Source organism: Primulina tabacum, chromosome 3 (genome assembly GCF_025594145.1).
Source record: "Primulina tabacum isolate GXHZ01 chromosome 3, ASM2559414v2, whole genome shotgun sequence".
Taxonomy (NCBI): Eukaryota; Viridiplantae; Streptophyta; class Magnoliopsida; order Lamiales; family Gesneriaceae; genus Primulina; species Primulina tabacum.
The window spans coordinates 33915118-33923463 of NC_134552.1; the positions used below are offsets into that span (position 1 = coordinate 33915118).

Below are 8346 nucleotides of genomic sequence, written 5' to 3' on the forward strand. Positions count from 1 at the left end.
GAGTCGAGTCAGAGGTTGTGAGTCAGAGTTTGATTGACAGTTTTATATTGATTCATATATTTCAGATTTGATACATGTTATTGATATTTATTTAATGCTTTTATATCGGTTTATATGATTGCATGTATACATGATTTATACTGGGAATGTATTTCTCACCGGAGTTATCCGGCTGTTGTCTTGTTTGTATGTGTACATGACAACAGGTGGGACAGGATCAGGGTCAAGACGAGGACGAGAGAGGACTAGTTTAGCGTGGAGATTCGGACCCAGAAGTAGATCTGTTGCATCACATAACATGTAGTGAATGAACAGTAGTTGTTATGATTTACTTTCGTACAAGACTTTTACTTAGATCTGGATACTAATCTTGTAAATGAAATAAAATTTATTTCATATGTTTATGCTTTTGTATTTTTTAAAAAAAAAATTAGACCCTGTTTATTTAATTGTTTTAATTATTCCCAAAGATGATTAAGAACTGAATTAGCGTCCGAGTCCACACAGTATCTGTGGGCGCCCGTGCTCCTGATTAATATTTAATGACCAAACAACCAGGATTTATTAATGTAAACAGCGAAAGCGATTAAAATTTTCCATTTTGGTCTTACAGAAATTTCGGCATGACCTATTCATAAATAGGACATCCCAAAAAAAATCAAAACATCACAAATAATATTTATATACTCGAAATAAAGTCACAACATCAATTCACAATCTATAGCCGCACTGGCCATGACTAAACACATGCAGAGCCGGCAAGGCTCGATCACACAACTATCAATTCAAAATATCGTAAAAATAATAGTACAGCTACACGGGGCATCTTCTCGGTAAATGTATGACTCCATAATATAATATATATATATCTGGGAACTCTTAACCATGACTCGAAGACTGGGCACCACTACTTGACGCTCCACCAGACGCATCAAATCCTCTTGGATAACCTGCTATGGCATCAAAAACAACCACAGCATAAAAAAAACGAGGGGTCGGGCCCTAGTACGATGAACCAGTAATATTACGACAAATATAACTGACATGAAATATAACCAGGCATCCTGAGCCTGGTCCTGGCATGGACTTGGGCTTGTTGTGTCCCTGGAAATGGCTGCTGAATAGGATCTCTGGGAGGTGGGTAACTGGACTGCTGAAATGATTGGGTAGGAGCATATGGTATAAAGACTGGTCCACGGGGAACTTGACCAAACTGTTGTGGCTGGAACTGCTGTCTCCCTGCATTAGGACATACCCATGCGTAATGTCCAACCTGACCACAATTATGACAAGTCCCCTGAACTCCTACACATTGGGAACTAAAATGTCGACCACCACATCGGTCACAATGCACAGTGCTAGACGACCCAGCAGAACCTCCACCTCGTGCACTGCCTGAACTGGAGGAACTGGATTGAGACTTCTTCTTGAATTGCTTTCCTTTTGCCTTGTACCTCTGCTGTTTGGGTTGTTGGTATGACTGTACAGGATGATATGAAGGTAAATCCACTGGTGATAAACATAAAAATTGTACATTAATTAAATGTTTTATAATATAAATATATAGTTTTTGTTTTATTAAATGTTTAAGTATTATATATTTTATAATAAATTGTATAAAATATAAGTTGTTGTGTAATTACAAGTTTTTACTATTTTTTACATGTTCGATAAAACAAGAATAAACTTGGCGTTGCAAATGGGATTAAGATGATTTTTGGACATGTAGAAAGTTGATGTTAATATCTACAATATTGGTGGCAAGCATGAGATAAAAATCCTCTCACAATTGGGATCAAATTAAGCAACTAATAAAGTTACCAAATGAGTGGCAGTTTTACCATGCTCTAGTATTTTGACAATATTTCTCAAATTACTTAGTCAAATGGTCTGAAAAAAATACCACAACTAGACAACTCAATTATCCACATGTTTCTTTTTATATGGAGAAGCAAATTCGAAGAACAAGATTTTCAAAAGTGATGTGTAATATAATTTAATATCTTGGAACACCAATGAAAACTTATGTGTAAAAAGATAATATTTTATTTGTGGTTGTCTCCCCAAATTTGGCTATAAATAGGGGTGCATTGTAATGTATTGAGATATCCCTCATTCTATGAACAAACCTTTGAGTTCATAATATTTCTCTCTATATTTTTCCTTTATTTCTTCATTTAAATATAATTAGCATGTTAATTTCATATTCAAAGTTTTACACTTTGAATAATGAATAACTAACTTCCTAAAGTTGAGATGAAAAGGTGAAACTCTTGGCATGATAATAAAGTTACTAAAATGTAAGAATCTATGTTTTATATTATTTAATCATTATTTATTGTTTTTGTTATATTTATTTCTTTAAGCATTTTTATACCCTACTTATAAGTGGGAGTTTTGATTTATTGTTGCTATATGTTACACTAATTTCTTGGTACCATTTAAATGTTAGTTTGGTTTTACCAACCATTTAAAGTGGGAACCTTGATTTAGTGTTTACAAATATATATATAGCACAATAAATACTTGACAATATTTATAAGTTTTGGTATATATTATATACTTATAAGATAATAATATATAACATAATATAAATATGATTATTTAATATACTTGAACCATTTTATTAAATGGATTTCAATAATGTTCGTTAATGTTAACTTTATTAAAATACCAAGAGTGGATCCTTTAATTTCAACTACTTAATTAAAATTTGAACAATTAAAAATTACCAATTAAAGATTCAAACAACTAAAAAAAATAAAAACAAAAAGACATTGTAGTGGACTTGTAATTATCTTAGCTTCCTCGTGGATACGATATTCGAACTCATCGAATTATACTATTTGTGGACAACCTGCTCTTGGGAGTGCAACAATCAAAGTCGCAACAAGTTTTTGGCGCTGTTGCCGGGGAAGTATAATTTAATTTCAAGTCTATTTAATTTTGTTTATAGTTTATTTTTCTTTATTTGAATTTTTATTGCCTTTGTGTGTTTGTATTCTTTTGCATTTGCATTTGGCCACGTGCACTTAGTGGTCGACTCATTCGAAATAACCCTTTATTTTTACAAAACATGGCGGAAGAACCCATCCAAGAAAATGAAGATGAAATTCAATCTCAACATGATCATGATAGACGAAGAACACTTAGAGATCACATGAATCCTACACGTACTAGTGCACCTTCATGTCTAGTTTTTCCCCCTGATGCATCTCATTTCAATTTTAAGCCTGGTATTATCCAACTTTTATCCAATTTTCATGGCTTAGATTCTGAAATTCCATACATGCATTTACGAGAGTTTGAAGAAGTGTGCAACACATATAATGATTTAAATTGTAGCATGAACATCATTCGACTTAAGCTTTTTCCTTTTTCTTTAAAAGATAAAGCTAAAACATGGCTACAAAATCTTAGATCGGGATCCATTCGAACTTGGGATGAATTGCAACAACAATTTTTGAAAAAGTTTTTTCCATCTCATAGAAGAAATTCTTTCAAAAGGCAAATCATCACTTTCACTCAAAAACAAGGAGAAACTTTTTATCAGTGTTGGGATAGATACAAAGAATTACTTAATCTTTGTACACATCATGGTTTTGAAATTTGGAGAGTTGTTTCTCAATTTTATGAAGGCTTAACACCTAAAGATAGGCAAATGGTTGAATTTATGTGTAATGGAACATTTGAAGATAAAGATCCAAATGAGGCAATTGAGTATCTCGATTCATTAGCTGAAAATGCTCAAAATTGGGACACTATAGGTACAATCGAACCATCAAATAAGATTCAATCTCCTACATCTGGTAGAGTTATGTACACTCTCAAAGATGAACATGATCTTCAAGCTAGATTTACCTTTTGGCAAGAAAAGTTGAGGCACTTGAATTGAAAAAGAATGGTCAATTAAAATCTGTTCAAGAAATTGCGTGTCACATTTGTGATACAAGTGATCATTTTACAAAAGATTGTCCCACTTTGCCCTCTTTTAAAGAATGTCTCCATGAACAAGCCAATGTTTTGAACAATTTCAAAAGACCAAATTTTGAACCATTTTCTCAAAATTACAATCCAGGTTGGCGAAATAATCCAAATTTTAGTTGGAGGAATGATAATGCTGCACAATTTTCACAACCACATTTCCAAAATCAACAAAATTTCAAAATTATGCACCTTATGTTACTCCACCTAAAAGAAATTTGGAAGATACATTGAATTCTTTCATTGCAAAGCAAGAGTCTATCAATACTCAAACTGCTCAAACCATGACAGATTTGAAATATACTCTTGCTAAATTTGCATCTACACTTAATGTTCATGAAAAAGGTAAATTTCCTTCACAACCTCTGCCTAATCCCAAGGATCATCATACACAAACTGGAACTTCTGGAACTCAACCGATGGATCAAGTAAAATCTGTTATTACCCTTCGAAGTGGTAAGGTTGTGGAAAAATCCATTCTTGAACCTTGTGAAGATGATGATAAATCAACTCCAAATGGTAAGGAAGTGGAACCCATAACTTGCGAAGAGGAGGTTCAACAGACAGTGTCACCACCATTCCCTCATGCATTGAAAAATACAAAAAAATCAAATTTGAATTCTGATATATATGATATTTTTAAACAAGTAAAAGTTAATATTCCTTTATTAGATGCAATAAAACAGGTACCATCATATGGCAAATTTTTGAAAGACTTGTGCACTGTGAAAAGAAAATTGAATGTGAAAAAGAAAGCATTTTTAGCTGAACAAGTAAGTGCAATCATTCAAAATAATAATACTTTAAAATACAAAGACCCTGGTTGTCCTACTATTTCATGTATTATTGGAGAACGAAAGATTAAAAAAGCTTTGCTTGATCTTGGAGCTAGTGTGAATTTACTTCCATATTCAGTTTATCAAGAACTCAATCTAGGCGAGTTAAAATCTACTTCGGTAACACTTTTACTTGCCGATAGATCTGTTAAAGTTCCAAGAGGTATGGTAGAAGACGTATTGGTCCAAGTTGATAACTTTGTATATCCTGTCAATTTCATAGTTTTAGATACACAACCTATCGAAGCTTGTAATGCAATTCCTGTAATTCTGGGTCGTCCATTTTTAACAACTTCTAATGCTCTTATAAATTGCAGGAATGGAATAATGAAGTTTTCATTTGGTAACATGACCTTGGAGCGCAATGATTTTAATCTTTGTAAGCAACCACATGACAAAGGAGATGAAAGTGAAGATGAAAATCTTATTGAAACTCTTGTGGAAGAAAACATTCAAGAAGGAAGTACTCGTGATCAATTAGATATTTGTTCAATTGAAACTGTTAAAGAAAATATTGAAATTGATCTTGATGATTTTATCAGGTATCACTCGTTACCAGGATCAAAGAAAGAATTTGATGCAAAATATGAAAACAAAGACGAACCACCCATATTGGAGTTAAAACCCTTGCCAGAAGAATTGAAGTATGCATTTCTTGGAGAAGATAAAACATATCAGGTGGTAATTTCTTCCAAACTAGAAAGTGATCAAGAAGGTAAATTAGTTGATATGCTTAAAAGACATAAAAATGCAATTGATTGGACACTAAAAGATCTCAAGCGCATTAATCCACTAATTTGCACTCACAAAATTCACTTAGAAGAAAATGCAAAAACATCTCAACAACCACAAAGGAGATTAAATCCACACATGAAAGATGTGAAAACTGAAGTTCTCAAACTACTTGATGTTGGAATTATCTACCCTATTTCTGATAGTAAGTGGGTAAGCCCAACACAAGTAGTTCCGAAAAAATCTGGAATCACAGTTGTAAGAAATGAAAATGGTGAATTGTTAACAAGTCGAGTCCCATCTAGTTGGCGGATGTGTTGATTATAGAAAATTAAATGACGCCACTAGAAAAGATCATTTTCCATTACCCTTTTTGGATCAAATTTTAGAAAGAGTAGCAGGTCATCCATACTACTGTTTTCTTGATGGATATTCAGGTTATTATCAAATTCCCATTGCACTCGAAGATCAAGATAAAACTACATTCACATGTCCTTTTGGAACATTTGCATTTAGAAGGATGCCATTTGGATTATGCAATGCCCCAGAAACATTTCAAAGACGTATGCTAAGCATTTTTTGCGACATGGTTGAAAATTGTTTGGAAATTTTCATGGATGATTTAACTGTCTTTGGGAATACATTTGAAAATTGTCTTGAAAATTTGGAAAAAGTTTTAAAAAGATGCGAGGAAAAAGGTCTTATTTTAAATTGGGAAAAATGTCATTACATGATTACTTCTGGAATTGTTTTGGGACATGTCGTGTCATCTCATGGAATTGAAGTTGATAAGGCAAAAGTTGATGTCATTGCCAATTTACCCACTCCAAAAACCATTAAAGAAATTCGCTCATTTTTGGGACATGCTGGATTTTATAGAAGGTTTATAAAGGACTTTAGTTTAATCTCTAAACCCGTTTGTAACCTCTTAACAAAAGACACTGCATTTGAGTGGACTCAAGAATGTCAAAATGCTTTTGATAAAATCATTCGACATTTAACATCAGCTCCTATCATGCAACCTCCTGATTGGTCTTTACCATTTGAAATCATGTGTGATGCGAGTGATTATGCAGTCGTTGCAGTATTGGGTCAAAGAAGAAACGGTAAGCCTTATGTGATATATTATGCAAGTAGAACTTTAAACAATGCTAAAATGAATTACTCCACAACCGAAAAAGAACTACTTGCTGTAATATTTGTATTAGATAAATTTCGTTCTTATTTGATTGGATCAACGACTATTGTGTTTACTGATCATTCTGCTATTAGATATTTGCTGACCAAACAGGATGCAAAGCCACGACTGATACGATGGATTTTGTTGCTCCAAGAATTTGACATTTTGATCAAAGATAAAAAAGGAACCGAGAATGTCGTAGCCGATCATTTATCGAGACTAGTAACAGGATCATCTTGTGAAATGACACCAATTAACGATAATTTTCCTGATGAACATCTATTTTCAGTTACTACTACACCTTGGTTTGCTAACATAGTAAATTTTCTTGTGACAGGAAAAATGCCACCGCAATGGAGTTCTCAAGATAAAAGAAAATTTTTGAATGAGGTAAAAAACTTTTATTGGGATGATCCGTATCTGTTCAAGTATTGTCCGGATCAAATTATTCAACGTTGCATACCCGACAATGAGGTAAGTAGTGTCATTAAATTTTGTCATTCAAAAGCATGCGGAGGACATTTTTCTTCAAAGAAAACGGCTGCAAAATCTTGCAGTGTGGATTTTATTGGCCCACTTTGTTTAAAGACACCCACGAAATCTGCAAGATCTGTGAAAATTGTCAAAAATTGGGTGCGATTTCAAAAAGAAACATGATGCCTTTGAATCCTATCATTGAAATTGAAATCTTTGACTTTTGGGGAATTGATTTTATGGGACCTTTTCCACCGTTGTTTGGATACTTTTATATTTTAGTTGCAGTTGATTATGTTTCCAAATGGATAGAGGCAATTCCATGTCGAATAAATGATCATAAAATTGTCATCAAATTTTTAAAAGAAAATATTTTTAGTAGATTTGGAATTCCTCGAGCCATGAGAAGTGATGGGGGAACTCACTTTGTTAATAAACCATTTGCTTCATTAATGAAAAAATATGGTATTACTAATAAAGTAACTACTCCTTGTCATTCTCAAATAAATGGACAAGTTGAATTAGCTAATAGGGAGATAAAGCAAATTTTGGAAAAAACTGTTAACTCAAATAGAAAAGATTAGTCTCTGCGACTTAATGATGCACTTTGGGCATATCGAACAGCTTTTAAAACATCATTGAATATGTCTCCCTATAGGTTGGTTTAGAGAAAACATTGTCATTTGCCTGTGGAATTGGAACATAAAGCTTATTGGGCGATCAAAACTTTAAATTCAAGCATGGATGATGCCAACAAATTGCGTAAATTGCAACTAAAATTCCAAAAATCTTTAATTTAGGCTTTACAATTTCTAAAATTAATATAAGACAATTCTATAGCATCTAAACATCTAATTGTTGAACACTAAAATTCAAAATTCCAATTACATAAATCTGAATTTTCGAAATTATGCCCAATTAAATTCTGAAATTTTGTTAATACCTCCAATTAGCTCCGATATAGCACCTACAATCAATAACCCAATATATATTAATTGTTGGAACTCAAATAAATCAAAATACCCAAAATTCGAAATCCTAAAATCTGAATTTTTAACTCAAACGCTTCAAATTTTTAGTACAACTATACAATCAGTTGTCCAAGCTCGAAATAACACGAAATCAAGGCAAAAGAGAAAA

At 32.8% G+C, this 8346-nt stretch overlaps 1 pseudogene; it reads left to right on the top strand.

Moving 5' to 3' along the window:
• Positions 1-1257: 1257 nt before the first annotated feature.
• On the top strand, positions 1258-8006 carry LOC142538241 (uncharacterized; annotated as a pseudogene).
• The last annotated feature ends 340 nt before the right edge of the window (positions 8007-8346 follow it).